Below are 17,353 nucleotides of genomic sequence, written 5' to 3' on the forward strand. Positions count from 1 at the left end.
TTCTTCTCTTGCCTCATAATGTCACTTCTCAACTATGTGTTAACCAACATTCTGTTCATAAAGCAGCAGTGAACAGAAACAATAATAGAAGGGACAATGTGATAGGGGATGAGTAAATAAGTGGAGAATGGATAAAAGACATGAAACAGGGAGGGACAGCTCATGCCAGAAGGGGTGAAATTCTGACTCTATTTCAGCCAAAGGGAGTTTTGCCATTAAATTGCAAAGATTTCATCCTAGGAAAAGGGGCCAGAGTGAGAGGGAGAGAACTACCTGAGGCGATGTGGAGAGTAGGAGAGGAAAGATGCTATAGATTAAAATTGCACTGATTTTGCTCATCATGGGGTGGATTACTGGGATTATTTTAGCCATCTATTACTGGGTTTCATTAAATGTGCCTTTCCCTTCATTGCTGCTTGTGATAGAGTGTCCACTCAGTGGGCAGGCCTGGTTCCCCTACAGGCTATTAAGAAAGTAGCACAGACTTGAAAGTGGATCAAAAGACTGCCAGAGACTGCAAACGGACAGTTTTGCCAGTGGGACTTTGAAATCCCCTGAAGGAGAGGACTATAGTTATTTGGCCAGAAGGCCAAGTCATGAAGAGTGAGCACCCCAAGTCCAGAGAGACTCCATGGGTTGAGCAATGGAAAGAGAGGGCACCAGTCCAGGTGAGAAATTATCCCTTGACTGAGGCATAAGGAGATGCACCAACAGTGAGGGAGCTCTCTTACCCTGCTCTATTTGCTTTGCATAGTGTCACTGAGAATGAATACTCTATGAACAGAATAGAATGGGGAGTAATGTTGGATAAGATTTGGGATATGTTTATTGTCTTCTCTTCCATCGATGATAGCAGTTTGAGAGTCTCCTGGGTAGACTTATATTGATGATGTTGAATATTTTCAGGAAATTAGTCTTCAAATCTGTAAATCCATCACAAATCATTAAAAATTAAAGCAATCAGGACAAGTTCTAGGAGAGCAGATGCAGCTAAAAAAAGAATGAGAGGGCAATTAGGAAAAAAAAAAAGGGAAAATTTCAGTTCTAGTGTTATCACCTAGCTTCTCTTTGTATAAGAACAACCTTGATATTACTAGGGTTTTTATACATAGGTATATACATAGGTGCAGAATTATGTAAATAACAAGTTAAGGAAAACCATTTGCAACAGAATTACCAGTTAAAGGAGGAACAGAGAACCACCAGGAAAGTTAGTGCTGTGGAAGGCCTCTTGGTAACCTGTCCTAATTTGAAAAAGTCACAAAAAGCAAAACAACCAGATCACTGATTCATTCCAGCTGAGGATCTGACCCACACAATCCAAAGAACACATGTGCCAGGTATGCACTGGTGTATGCTACTGATACTCTGGCACAGTCTGCTGCATGCTTGTTATTTTGCTTAAGGTCAGTTGGGAGAAATTCCCTATTTTCATTTTGTACCTTAGAAACTAAGGTCTAAAAGTTTATAGAAATGGGGCAATATTCTTTCCAATAGTTTGCGAGTCTACTAGTGGCCCTTACTGTCTTCTGAGTCGCAGAAGCCATTAGAACCCTGGGCAAGCAGCAGTGTATCTATATAGTTAGTAAACAATTATTAACAACTAAACAATGATTAACAACAACTATGCCTATGTTGTTCCTTCATATTACATATGTTGTAGAAAGTGCAAAAGACAATAGTTCTGTATAGAAAGGAAGATGACCACACTTACACTAAGGTATAACCACTGATGTATCATCACTGTTGCACAATTGTGATAAACCTTATACAAAGTATGCCTTGTAAGGCATCATTGGAAAAGTTATGATCTGTTGAACAATGTTATCCTGTTTATGTGCATGTATTATCATTTTATATGAAGTTATGAATCTTTGCTATGTGTTTGTATCTGAAACATGTTATGTTCCTGGGACACACCCACAAGAGATTTACATCCAACCAATCAGCCAAATTGATGGGCCATGAAGGAAAATCAACTCTTCCAGTGGGCCCCTCCCAAGGATGCCTCAGAAAGCATATGGACAGTGGAGGCCCAGTGACTCAGCAGGCCACAAAGAACATGTGATCTCTGACTCCTTGTATGAGATAGTACCTTTCCATGCACATGGGCTGAGGATATAAATTGAAGACTGTGACATCACCTTCTTACCTTTTTCCTGCTCCACAGCTCTGGACTATGATTTCTAACAAAGGGAAGCTTTGAACAATGGACTGAAGAACCCCCCACCCCCCGCCAATCTTTTGGGTGATACAGAGAGATTTACTACAAGCTAGTATCCTGATCTACAAACTCTGAAATGAACTGTAATGTATGTGATTCATTTTAACCTTTTAATAACTTTCTTCTTGTTTTATATTAATAAACTTTTAGTGTTAGTGGCTATCAGCATGGTTTTTGGGTAAGATCTGAAGTATATTTTGACCTTGGTTCTTTGAAACTGGAAGAACCTACTATTTGTGACTTCTGTGATAAATTATTATTAAAACCAGAAGTCTGGTTTGTCTGGGTAGTGCATGATGGGCTAGAGGGCTGAAGGGGACTATCTGTGGATACCTAAAACCTAATATAATATTTTGGAAACACACATTTGTTACTGGCTTGAAGAAATCTAATTACAGAGTATACTACCAACCTGGGTGTATAAGCCCTATATTCTGGGAGTCTGACCTGAGACTGGCACTCTTAGCTGTGTCCCATGCCAGGCAGCTTGACTAATCCACTAAACTGTGTTGCATGGATAGGCTGATTGGCTAGGATTCAGAGGCTCTCACAGACATTGACAATATATGCCAGTAACTGTTCAAGTACTCTCCTCCCTTATTGCTTTCACTAGTGATGAGAGACACTGGTTAGTTTTATAGGTCATGGAATCTTACAGTGTGAGAGCAGATCAACGGAACAAGGCATCTTTACAGGAACATACAGTAAGGTTTGACTGCAGCCTGAAGGAGGTAATGGTCTGATTGTGAAAAGAATGATCCTCACAAGCCCAGCTCCATTTTAATACCTAAAATGAAAATCAGTATGCCTACTGACGAGTCATTGTTTGGGATGGAGACTGCCAGAATCCTTACACATCCTCAGTTCAAGGTCAGAGAAGATACTGCATACACAATAAATACTTTTGTTATACAATCCTTGTCTAGCCTCCAGCTAACAACTCTACTGGGAATGGGGTGAGGAATGAATTTGTAAAAGGGAAACAAGAGTTCACATGAGGGAAAAATGCTTCTAAGTGTGGGGCCCAATTCAGCTCCTATTAAAGTTCATAATAATACTTCCACTGACTTCAATGTCCTTGTATCCCACAATCATTTTCCACTGTTTTTATATTTGCTTTAGACAGGTGACTTTGAGAGTATTACTTGTTAGCTAAATTAACTATCCCAAGGGGCAGCTTTAGCAACAATTCCCACTGGCAGCTGTGAGTTCTTTTACTCTTGCAACCACATTGTTTGTTTGACATCATAGGACACAAAAAAAAAAAAAAGAGAGAGAGAGAGAGAGAGAGAGAGAGAGAGAGAGAGCGCATTCACCAGGATAGAACTGAATACATCAGGTGAAAAGTATGGATTAAAATAAAAATCCTCACAATAAAGCTTAATGAAGTTTTCCAAATATAGGTCTCATCAGCAGAATACAAAGTATATAAAGTAAAAAGAAAAGTGCAACTGTGGTATATATTGTACATGTAATCAAAGATATTAATGTTTATTGTGTTATCAGTCCTGCATGTTACACTGGAGGTTATCCACCTCTATGTTCACACTCTCTCTCTTCCACACACACACACACACACACACGCACACACACACACACGGTAATAATCAACAGCATTGGGAAATATCTAGAATATTAGGTAGGCTGAGTGTGTTATTAATGCTTTAATACCATGGTGAGTGTGCAGCTGCAGTTTGTATAATTCTGCTCTCCACAAAAATAGTCAAACATATCTTGCAGAAACAATGGTAGTTTGTTTATATTCTTGGTTAATTACCATGTTCATCTGCATAGCAACCAAATTAATGTTTGGAATTATAAAGTCTAACAACGCAATCAAGTTGAAGATCTGCCAATAATCTTCCAGTAAATCTAAAGAAGAATCCCACTGTCTCAGGTTCTATTTTAGTAGGAAAGAATCTCACTTTTAAATGACTCATTTGTATAATATCTTAACCACAAATGTACTTTCCAATCAATACTGTTTGAAATTAACAAACTTTAATACCAGGATTCCTTAACTTTCTTTACCCCTGAGTATATATTTTAATTATTTAACAAGTAGTTACTTCCTGTTTTAATGGGCACTCCAAAGGATGAAAGTTTGGAGAAGCCTAAGTTGACTGACCTTCTGCAGCTGATATTATGAAACTCCTTTACGAGATCAAACTCCAGTTTTCTTGCTGCTTATTCTAATTCCCAAAAGTCAGGTATCACTCCAAGTCAGGAGCAGTCAAAGAACTTGTTAACATTACAGAGTGGAGTCTTGAATGAAAGAGAAGGGTGTAACGGGAGAAAAAGCACAGCTAAAACGTAATGCAACTCTGTTTATCATACAATGCACTGCCAAAACACATTTATCAAAAACAACATGTTGGACACAATTCTCTATTGGCCTCCCATCTCAGCTGGGCTCCCAACTATCTGAATGGAATGTGTAAATTCACAATGTGACTGTTGGCATGCACAAATATGAGTTATACACAGGCAGAATATGAAGGCTGGTTGCCCTGTTTAGGACATTTGAGGTCAAGAAAAATAAACATCATGTTTAAAACCATTTTTTCAACTCAATTTGTACTGAATTTCTCTCAGTTAACCTCTCCTCTTTAAAATAAGATAGATGAAGAGTACATGTAGGTCACAGCTACTGCATGAAAACAGATTATTTCTTAGTTCACACAGGCATCTACTTCCAGAGGGATATTAAAAACAATGTGAATTATTAGTAAATATTAATAATAAATTGAGGAAATATTAATTGGCTCAATTGTTTTTATTGGCATTCATTTAGAAGAGTTATAAAATGTAATGATAGCTGAAACTAAAGACTGTAGGATTTACACCTTACGTGAGTCTATTCATGGCTATAGGTTTTCTGATTTTTCAGAGGTGCTGATATCAATGCAGATGTGGGTGCTCAATACCTTTTAAAAATAGGCACAAGGCCTTTCATGTGGGATACCCAACAACTGGGCAACAAAAATCGCAGACACTTCAGAATATTTTGGCCTTTGTGGCTTGCAAGTTTTGGCAAAGTTGGAGTAGATGGGTTGATGATAATGAAGAGGCTGGTCCACTAGCTATTACTGCAGCTGATTTAGTTGGTGCCTTGGTTTGCTCTGACAATAACGAGTATCTTCAAAGAGTTTTGCTACACCATTTTTTTTATTCATTGCTGATAATTATACAATAGTTTGACTGGCAGCTATATTTTCCCCATGTTGTGTATGAATATTACAAAACTTTAAGTTAGAGCAGCTTTTAAATATGTTTTGTTCCCAACTTGTGTTTCTTCATCAGCCTGTTCATCATAATGTAGATCAACTTTTTTGGTATATGCTTCCAAACCCTTTGTAGAAAATATTATTTATCTTAGGATATGACTTGATTCTGCAGAATCATAAGGTACTTCCAAGGAGCCTCATTGCTTAGCTATTAAGGTATGTCTGCACTATGGAACCCATGGCAGTTTAGCTATGCTGGCATAGCTCCTTAGTGCAGATGCAGCCTACGCCAACAGAAGGAGCTTTTTCATCAGTGTAGGAACACCATTTCTATAATCATCTTTAGCTGTTTTAACAGAAGCACTCTTCCATTGTCATAGCTGCATTTACAATGGGGGATTTTGTCAGCATAACTGCATTAGTCAGGGTGTGGTTTTTCTCATAACTCTGATTGATGTAGCTATGCTAATATAACTTTTAGGTACAGAACAAACCAGAGTCTGACTGCTCTACTTGGTGTACATATTTATATGTTTTTGAGTCCAGCACACTCCACTAAAATGTTGTTGAATATTTTATCTTACTGCTCTGTACACATGCATGACTAAAGATGTCTCATATGGAAATTTCCTAGCACTTGCATATTACATTAGTAGCAAGTGATGTCTCCACATCACCTAATAGAGTGGAAAGCACTAGTGCACTGTAAAATTAGATTTTTTTAAAAGATCAATACCATGCTGATTCCACATAAGATCTAGTAGAAGAATAAATGAAGAATGGGTTTTTGGATATGAAAGTTAACATCCTTGTTGTGAACAGATTAGGTATGTCTACACTGCACACTAAACCTGTCTGTGGAAGGATCTGTGGCACCTGGGCTTGTGGATTTGGTATATCCAAAGCCATGCTTGAGTGCCCAAACTGCGCTGTAAACCTGGGCTTACAACTGTAGGACCCAGAGCTCACAGCCACGCTAACATGTCCAGCCTGCACTCTTAAGACTCACTCATGACTGCTTATGCTGCATGAACACTGCAAAATAACAAGGCTTGGACCCAAGTCACAGCAAGACTTGTGCTCTGACTCACCCCCTTAGCAGGACCCTGGCGTTCAGGTCCTCAGTGCTTGCTGACCTGAGACAGACTGTGTATGTGGATGGGAAGAGGGCTTGGGCTCAAACCTGAGTCAGAGCTCTGGCTTAGGGTGCAGTGCAGACATACCCAGAATGAAGGTGCTTCTGATGCAGGTAAATTGTGTCAGTGTACTTAATATTATACCATTAGTCCTGGTGTTTGGTTTTAATATACCATTTATGTAGCTATGATTGGTGCAAATATGCTTCACAGAAATGTTAAGCCAACGTTTATAGAAGCAGCTAGAAAATGAAATGCCATTATCTTCAGGTCTTTCTCTAACTGGTCTTCAAGTGAAACCATCTGCAAAGAACATATCTCTAATAAAGGCTTTTGTGATGCATACAAATAAGATTAGATTTAGTAGATCACAAACTGCTTGATCTAATTTTAGTGCAAAGAGATATATAGCTAGTGATTGAGAGATGAGTCATCCAACCAAACCACCATGTAGTTGTCACACAATATTGGTCAATTTATCTGGCCATCCAAAACATTTTTTCTGGAACCATCAAAGACCAGAACAACTGACCTGTTTACATCAGGTTTACATATACCACATATGAGTCTTCATTTTGTTCCCTGGGTTTTTAATGCGATTGTCGAGCAAAAATCCTGAGACACTGATATGCTGTGATTGAAAACCACATTGTAACATGGGAGTAAGGTGTCTATATTATGTTCCAGCAATTGGCTGGAAAGCACTTGACTATATTTTTGCCTGCACTTGCAGTAAAGAAATATTTTTGTAAAAATTACTATCATTTGCAGTCTCTTTCACTTCTGGATGGGAACATGTAAGCTGTTGTGCTTCTTTCTTGTCCTAGCTATTATAGAGTAATTAGAATCAGTTAGTATATTAGCCACATGTATAGGTTTCAAAATAATCTTTACTGTTTCTCACTGCTACCAGGGCTTGTGAACCACTTCACAAGTAAGAGGTGTATTGCAATAATTCTGTATCCTTTCACAGGGGAAGTCAGTTCTCTGTGATAATAGATTTATGATTAAGGGTGGCAAAATGTTTAAACTTTTGAAGCTAGATGGAACTTTATCAGTATTAAACAAATTACTTTGATCCAGCCTATACAGAGGTTCATTTATCATCTTTGGCAGACCAAACACATTTTTATGCGCTTCAGAGAACTTTTTCTCATTGTAGTTTGTCTGGTTTTCAGTCCCCCAGTATACCTTGCATATACCTGAATTCAGTTTGAATTCACTTTGAAATTCTCTATTAGAGTTGCATCTTATCTACAGATTTTTGGTCATTCAGGACAGATATGTATGCTTGGTCTAGAGAAGGTGTCTAACGGCCAAATAATTTACAAAAAGTCAATCTTGGCTCTAGTGTTTCTTAAAGCCAAATCTTTCAACTATTGATGGGTATATATGTTCATGAAGTTATAATTCCCAGGTCCCCTTTAACTCTTTTTTTTCTTTCCAAAAAGAAGTGGAGATGGCCTTTTCCCACTAACCCCATTTTAGTGGGGCTGTAAGGTCAATAATAAAACATGAAAGCTCTTGAGCCAATTCTAAATTGAAGTCTGCTCATCTCTTAAACAATATTTGGGTCCTTAATTTTGTTTCTTTGATTCATTGACCACATATTTTGGATTCCCTCCACTCCTATTATAATAGTTGAATTAAACAAGGATTGGACTCTTTCTTATAGGCCTGCTATAGACCATTGTCAAGTTGCAGCTAGCTGGGTTATCCCTAAATAGAGAAATTGGGTTATCCAGAGGTGCTGCCTGTTTCCCGCACTATCCTCTAGTTGACATTCAACACCATCTGAAGAGGATCACCTAGTTGTAATATTTGTGACTATTACCATGTGCAAACAACTAATTGGAACTACTAGCGAATGCTGTGCAATTCCTAGAGGATCAATATTGCAAAGTACTGCAAATTCCAAACTTCAGAGAAAATTTCAATTTAAAATCAGATTTTCAGAGGGAAAAGGGAACAAAAAAATTGAATTGTTTTTTACTGGAAAATTTAGGGTTTTGTGATGAGTTATAGAGTTAGTCAAAATATTTCATCAATAATTTTGACAATGATTCTTTTTTGAAAATTCAAAAACTAGTAACTCTTTTTCTGAAAATTTCCTATAAAATACTATGTTACTATTGTAAAATCATGCATGGACTGCATGCTGCTATTTATATCCAAAGGGACTCCCTCTTCAGCTATGTAATTGTGCCCATTTTTCTATAATACAGTCTAGAAAAAGGATATTAAATATAAAAATGAGAAGCAAAGTGAAGTCAACAACATTTCAAATTAGATTCTTCCATTATCTTTTTTTACCCATAGGGCTGTGGAAAGCAAAATTCTCACTAGGGACTGTGGTGACTGGATGACCCTATTTGGGTTAAAATAAGGTTGGATAGATGCACATCATCCTCACTAGCCCTGAAATTTTTTTTGGAGCCTTCTGTGGTGGGAATGCTCCTTTTAAAAGGGTTCCAGGGGCAGATGTGTCCAGAGAAGTCCCTTTAGAGCCACATTGTCAGGATGTAGCGGTGGGAACATCAGAGTTCCAGAGCTGGAGCAAAGATTGCAGATGGTTATGGCATCCTGGGATCTGCATGCTTATAGGTAGACTCAGAGTTCAGATCTTTTAAAGGAGGGTGAGGTGGGGCCAAACCTGGCTCCTTTGACCCAATGAAGGAACAATATGGGAAAAACTCCAAAAGAAGAACCTCCCATTAGTATTCTTCCCTTAAGCCACCTCCCCTGGATTTTACCAAAGTAAATCCAGCCTTTTGACACTAATTTAAATAAAAATAACAAGGCTGCCAGCAGCACTATTTTGATATTTTTCAGTGTCATATAGAGGTTAATCATTTTTACCAAGTGAAGGTCATATTCTTATGTCAGTTATAGCAGTGTAAATTTGATGTAATTACATGTAGCCATAACCTACCTAGGAGACACTGTAAGTAACAGAGTTTAGCAGAGTCTGGGAATTTGCCACACTGGAACAGGATTGTTGCTTTTGCTAGATCATTGACAATAAAGTGACAGAAGAGAGCTCTCTAGCTGCGTAGGAGAATATCAGGATGGCTTTTCATGTGGGGCAATAAGATTCTGTCTACACTGCTAAAAACTCTGGAGCAGCGAGTCTCCGAGCCTGCATTAACTGCATTAACAGGTTTGTGCTATGGGGCTAAAAATAGCAGTGTAGATGGTGCTGCTTGGTGTCTGACCCACTTCCCTTGTGGGGCTTCAGAGCCTGAGATCCAGTCCAAGCAGAATGTCTGCACTGCAAGCCCCACAGCGCGAGCCCAAGTCAGTTTATCTGGGCTCTGAGACTCGCTGCTAAGGGTCTTTTTCTTTGCAGTGTAGACAGACCCTGAGACTTCTGGTCAAATGTAAGTAATTCCTGTGGTGCTGGAATAATTTGTATAGTGAAGGCGTTGAGAGCCATTGAACCAAACTGTAAACCCTGTATATTATGGAAACCACTTCAAGCCAGGGGATGCGGTAGCACCCCTAATTCCAATACCTGTGAGTAACCCATCTTTGTATGCAAGCTAAAGACTTTTGTGCAATAGCTGATCCACTTGAGGAACTGATATGGGAAAAGATACAATCAGATAATGCACATTTATCTAAGAACATTTACCAACAGTGATAAAAAATTACAGGGTAAACGGATGGAAAAGATTATTTACAGTTTCAGAGCAGTTCAAGAAACAAAGTGAGAATTACCAGAAAAGGGTATGAAAAACGCAGAGGAAATTGTCCTTATTTCACCCCACCCCTTTCACTACCAAGCTACCAAATATCTTTCCAAACCTGATTCTAATTTTGCTGATTTTTCACATATTCTGCACAGGTATTTCCTCTCTGTAGTGTATACATTCCATCAAAACTGTGTACAGTAGCATTAACTCAATGTACACCTTTACACAAGAAAGTTAAGTATGTACATTAAACTGCTGTTACTGTTTTTCTTAGTCCCATCATAACAATAATTACCACCTAATATTTTCAAAGTACTGTATATTAACTAATGAATCCTCTTACTCTCCCTGTGAGATGAGTAAATATTATCATCTCTATTTTACAGATGAGGAATCCAAGACATATATCAAGAGCCAGATTTTGATCTCACATGGTTTTTAAAATGAGATCAATGAAATTACTGCTGAATTACACCAGCATAACTGAAATCAGAATCTGGCCCCAATTGACTTGCACAAAGATACACAGTGAGTCAATGGCAAAACTGGGATTAAGATTCTGACTCCCATTCTGGGCACTCATCCTCTCTGATATGCAAGGCTATCTTAGTCACCATTAAAAGGTTAATTCTAACTAGCAAAATGTCTAAATACAGCATCAGCACTCCCCCCACAACTTCCATCCCATAATGACTAACGAAGCCTAACAGTGAAATAATTGGCGATGAAATACACCTTGCAGGGGAATAAAAAATGTCTTCAGATTTTATAGGCATCTGACAAGTTGCAATAAACAAAAGCGCAAATGTATGATGTTCGATGTTGTATTATAATTAAATGAAGCACAAATAGCTGCCTCGGCTGCAAGCTTAATTCATTTCAAACATTAGCTGCAATTTTTTAGAGCTTTTTGCCTTTTCAGGGTATGTGTACAATGTAGTCTTCCTACTGCAAGTCTGTGGTTTAGTAGCCTGTTTCTCCTCTGCATGCAAGGAATTATTTCTTCCTTGTGCACCTGTGCTTTGAAGAGGGGGCAGAGTCAGCAGAAAAAAAAGTATGCCCTGCAGGTTTAGCTTGTACTTTTGACATTTACACAGTATTCTACTCTAGCATTTATTCCAATATTAAAAAAAAACCAACAAAATCCCCAGCACTGCTTGACACATATACATACCGCTGAAAGATAAAATACTTAAACCCATGCATGTCAGAGGACAACTGTCTGAAATAAATGTTTGAAATATTTTAAATAAGCTATTGATTTTTTTTTCAGTTTAACTTACAACACAGGAGAGCGGGGAAAAGTGGGTAGGCTTCTTTCTGTTCTTTCTTTCTCCAAGGGGTAGGCTTCTTTCTGTTTTGAGTTAGGAAGTATCATAAACCTTCAAGATTTCTTACCCAATGTTTCCTCTACTGTTGTCATTATATCATGCCCATGACATACGCATGGTTAAGTTTTATGCAGCAGAAAGTATATGTTTTTCCATTAGGTGGCTCACATTTGCTTTCCCTGTCATCCTTAAATTGTTACAATTATAGCTTCACATTTTCCATCACGACATAAGGCCATTGATCATCCCGAGGTCAGATTCTACATATGAGCAAAAAGTTGGCAATGGAATGTACCATTGGCAAAATGGAAGGTACAGAATTGGCAATGGAATGTACTTCAGGAATGTACCAGTTCTTTGGCATGGAGTGGCAGAGCAATTCTGAGCCCTGCACTGCAAACATGCATTGGTTCCTAGGGCTCAGTGGGCTGGATCACAAATCGAAAACAAATTAATGATTTATGCCAATCAGCATCAGACTTATGGTTCCCTGTGCTGCCATTGTTGCTTCCCTGTAAACTTATCAGATTTTCACATCCAACTGTATGTTCACCCAACTCTGCCTCATTCCCTCTACATAAAAGAGTAATGAAGGCATTTCTATTTTTGAATCTGGCAGCCCTGATTCACACTGACTCCTGTGTAAAAGTTTCATGGGAAAATCGAAGAGTGGCTGCATAACTCATTTTTTTATGAATATTGCGCTATCTGTGCAATGCATAACTGGCTTATTCTATTGTACAAAAAAGTCATTTATTTATGCAGAGGCAATGCACCTACTTGATTAAGTGCTGCCCCAAATCTATTACCATGAATTATATTTAAATTCGTAGCAGTTTTTTCCCCTCTTCAAGGTAACATGGTTGACTCTATGAATACATAAAAGAAAGACATAAAAGCAGCTTAGTCAGCAATTATTAAGGAAAAAAGGTCTGCTAGCCTCACTCTTTTTAGGCATTTCTAGGCACTTCCAGCTTGTTAGAAGTGAAAAAAGCTCATTAAGCTAAATTTTGTTTCATTTTGAGAGCAGTATAAATCTATTCCCATTATACTATATTTCATAGGGCAGGAAGATATATAAAAAAAGTTATTTGCTGAATCCTTTTATGAGAATACCATTCTCTAGATATCTCAGACTTCAATCAGCAGTACTTAACCTAGTTCTAGATGGTCTTATTGAAACTTACAGCTTCTGGATGATTGGATGTTACTGCAACAAACAGACTCCCCATGAATGCACTGTAAGTACTATATATGCATCCTCAATATAAGGCTGGGCTATGAGGCAACACTTACTTGCAAAGCTCCTGCAGTTTCGTCAATCAAACATCCTCATTTTACCCTAGGTCAGAGGGATAGTCAATGGAGGCCAGGACCCAATTATCAATAGGAGGTGGGAGGAGTGTGTGGCCTAGCCACAGGTATAAATTTAGAGGCCGCCTGAGAGAGCCTTTTCTCAAGTAGAGAAGTTCCATGACAAATTGAGAAAGCACAGAAAATATCATAATACCACTATGTAAATCCATAGTGCACTCACCTCTTGAATACTATGTCCAGTCCATCTCACAAAGGATATAGTGGAACTCAAAAAGGTCCAGGAAAGGGCAAAAAAGATGGTCAAGGCTATGCAAAGCTTGCATATGAGAAGAGACTAAAAAGACTTTGACTGTTCATCTTAGAAAGATGGGGGGAGGAAGGAGGGGGGTATGATAGAGGTTTACAAAATCATGAATGGTATGGAAAAAGTGAGCAGAAAAGTTTTGTCTATCCTTTTACACAATAGAAAAACCAGGGTTCACTGGATGAAATTAATAAGTAGCAGGTTTAATACAAACAAGAGGAAATACTTTTTTCACACAATGCACAACTAACTGAAGAACTCACTGCCGTAGGAAGTTGTGTTGACCAACAGTACACCTGGGTTCAAAAGAAGAACTGGCTAAGTTCATGGAGGATAGGTCCATCAATATCTTTTAGCCAAGAGGTCAGGGATGCAACTCTAAGCCTCTGACTATCAGAAGCTGGGAGTGGATCACTCCATAATTGCCCTGTTCCATACACTCATGCAAAGCTCTGGTATAGGCCACTGTTGGAGACAGGATATTGGGCAAGATGGTCCATGGTCTGACTCAGTATGTCAGCTCTTAAGTTCTTATATATTGGACCCAAAGCCCATTGATAAAAATTGGAATCTTCTTATTGATTTCTCTGGGCTTTGGATCAGGTCCTATATTAAACATACATTAATGACCTGTTTCTGAGGTACTGAACACCTGCTGCTCACACCGAAGCCAATAAAAAGCAGGCAATAAGCCCCTGACTTCCAAGAACAGCCTTATAAAGAAGGTGAATTATTTAAAGCTGAAATGGCTGCTAACATGTAAGCGAAACAATATTTGTAGTCAAATCCACAATTACAGAGGTTTTGCTTATACCAATTCTATATAAATCCTGACTTGTTTTCACTTGCAGGAATGTGGATCAATAGAAAGGCATGTCATGAATCAATATTTTCCATGGAAAAGAGATTCTAAGCAACTGCTTAACCTGTTTTCTCTGAAGGTTGTTCCTCTCAAACCAGTGGTGAACACCAGCAAAGTGAATTGAAACTGCATTAAGAATAAAAAGAACTACTGTTCTTATTGAAAACAAGACCTTAGAGTGACCTCTGGAAATACAATCACTCCAGGTGCAATCAGTTCAAACAACATAAAAAGCCAATGTACATTTTCCATTGAACAAAATTAAGGTTTTAAGTGTCAAGAAAACAACTTTGCTTAGGGATTATTCTGAGAAACAGCAACAGAGAAGAGATCCTCATTAACAATATTGCAGGACGGAACATAAAAAGACTGTCCAGACAGTCAATCTGCAGCTCTGGAGCTGTAAGAATATAATCAGGTCTTTTTATCTTTAATTCTTCCTCACTGTCCTGCCTATTATATTTTGAAATGCAGCTAAAAAGAATTGAAGGTTTGGGGGTTTGAATCAGTAACTCAGATGATTTCTGAATATAAACACTCAATGTATGCTTCTCCGATACATGCTGCCCCAGTCATTTCCTAGAACTGAGTTTGGAAACAGCCCTATTATTGCTCATTTCTCACTGCTAAAACTCAATGAAATTCAATTATCACAAAAACAGTCAGTAGACTTCAATTTTGCATCTCCTGTTACTTTTTAAATTTGGAGTGCCTTCCAATTGCTGTCACAGCTATTGCATTGTCTAAATCAATTGCCATGGCATGCTCACTAAATTGAGAAATGTTGTTGTGAATGCATAAGAAGTCTCAAGTATCAACAGGACCAATTACAAACAGGGAGAAAATAAAAGGTAGGGGAATTTCTCATCTGCTGCAAAACTTTTTATTCCTTTGTCTGATTTCCTTTGAGGATTCACTAAGAGACAAATAATACTTCACCCCTTCTACCATGGCAATACTGCATGTTTGTTTCAAAGCTTCTTAAGCAGGCAAAAATACTTTTAAAAAAGTAATTCAAAGAAAGAGGGCTATACATGCAATTTTCATGGCTCCAGGCCTGAAAAGTTCTCTTCTAAGTGAAAAAATTAACCCTTTTTTTTCAGAGTTTATTTACAAAGACATGTCTTCAGGTCCAGATCGAGCCTGACGCTTATGCAGGTGTGGGGTCGGGAAAGCACAAAGTATAAGGATCAGGAACAAGGGCACTTGCACTCAAGGACTGCTCCCACTCTACAATCCTCAAAGAGGGTGAAAGAGGGCTGGTGAGGGGAGGAGATGGGACAGCAGCTCTGTCCCCACTATACAGCAGCTAGTGAAGCTGTCTGTCCATCTGTGATAGAGTAGAAAGCTACACCTCACAAAAGGCACTGATTCCAAATGCAAGACCCTCAGGAAACAGCCTGGTTCCTAGTGCTCCCTCTGGAATGGAGCAGCTCTGCATTTCCCTGCCTTGGCATAATCTATCCTCTTTTGAGATTAATTTGTTTGATGAATACGTCATGAGGTGTTGTTTCTGTTTCCTGATTGGGTAAGTGTGCATACTATTCTAGAATGAATTCTTTTACAGGTGAATGTAAAATCCACTGTCCACAAAAACCCACATGCAGGACTTTGCTGTTCTCTTTCCAAGAACTAGTGAAACTCAGTTACAGAACTAACTGCAGAAAATGAACAGAAAGGGGGTGCAAACAGGGATGAAATAAATTCATTAAAAAAAAAAAACTATTTGAAGAAAAAATTCTGCATTATTCATTCCCTTGTGTAGAGTTGGCTGAAATTTTACAAATTATTTTTCCAATTTTTTTTTAGATAAATATTTTGTATTAAAATGTTGATGAAAAACCTTCCTGGTATTGGAACAGCCTTTTCTCTGTCTTCCCTCTACTTTTGCACATTCTCTTACTATCTCCCTCCTTCTGTTATTCTCTCGTATTCCTTCCCTATTCTTCCCAAGTTCTTTCATCTTTCTATTTAGGTTTTTAATACCACTAGGAGAAGTATCTGAGTACCATTTTCTTTATTTCTCATCCATGCTGATAATGCTTTCCAGTCACCTCGATCTTCCAATCAATATTATGCTCATACATCTACTGTTACATACATGTTTTTTCAAGCATTTCCCAAAACTGTCCCTTTAGGAAAGGATAAGAGAAAATTTCATATTGCCTCTTTATAAATCCATGGTACTCCCACATCTTGAATACTGCGTGAAGATCTGGCTGCCTCATCTCAAAAAAGATATATCAGAATTAGAAAAGGTACAGTAAAGGGCAACAAAAATTATTGGGGTTATGGAAAAGCTTCCATATGACAAGAGATTAATAAGACTGGGACTTTTCAGCTTGGAAAAAGGATAGCTAAGGTGGGATACGATGGAGGTCTATAAAATCATGACTGGTGTGGAGAAAGTAAATAAGGAATTGTTTTTTACTCCTTCCATAACACAAGAACTAGGAGTCCCCAAATGAAATTAATAAGCAGCAGGTTTAAAATGAACAAAAGGAAATATTTCCTTTTCCACACAACACACAATCAACCTGTTACGGTAATCATTGCCAGAGTATGTTGTGAAGGCCAAGACTATACCAGGGTTAAAAAACACCCCAGATACATTCATGGAGAGAAAGTCCATCGGTGGCTATTAGGCAAATGGGCAGAGACTGTTGTTTGCCAGAAGCTGGGAATGGCCAACGGGATGAATTACTTGATGAATTACCTGTTCTGTTCATTCCTTCTGAAGCACCTGGCATTGGCCGCTGTTGGAAGACAGGATACTGGGCTAAATGGATCATTCTTATGTTATGTTCTTTCCATGTAGCCACAAAAGAAATACACATACTCCTTGTATCAGCCCTGCCATAGACACACAGAGATACTCCGTAAATCTTCCTCCCCAACACATATCTATACATATCATATATAAATCTACCAAGTTCTTGTGTATACAAACACACTTTATACATCTTCTCTGTAGCCCCTTTACCAGTGTTGCGTTCGAGGGTGCTTGAGAGCCCTTTTTAAAAGTTTGAACAAATACAATAAAGGGAGGTTTGGGATGATTGCCTTTCCCTTTCTCTGGATATTGCTAAATTCTTCTCCATCTGTGTATGCATTTCTAATATGCTCACCACCATAGTACGTAGGCACCACCAATAAAATTGGCATAACTTCTGTTTAAGAAGGGCCAGATTCTCTGGCAGAGACTGCTTTTACCGTGGGGTCTCACAAAAATACTTCTGAAGAGCAAAGCTTGTAAA

General features: G+C 38.4%; 1 long non-coding RNA gene across 1 annotated transcript in view; it reads right to left on the reverse strand.

Moving 5' to 3' along the window:
* Window positions 1–819: 819 nt before the first annotated feature.
* The window catches only part of LOC137159979 (uncharacterized), a 43,428-nt gene continuing 26,894 nt past the window's right edge, over window positions 820–17,353 (reverse strand). Inside the window, exon 3 of the long non-coding RNA XR_010921770.1 lies at window positions 820–990. This is a non-coding gene — a long non-coding RNA (uncharacterized lncRNA). The remainder of the gene's footprint in view (window positions 991–17,353) is intronic.

Source organism: Emydura macquarii, unplaced genomic scaffold, assembly GCF_026122565.2.
Source record: "Emydura macquarii macquarii isolate MOO-44397 ecotype Brisbane River unplaced genomic scaffold, CSIRO-AGI_Emac_v2 contig_2063, whole genome shotgun sequence".
NCBI classification, from domain to species: Eukaryota; Metazoa; Chordata; order Testudines; family Chelidae; genus Emydura; species Emydura macquarii.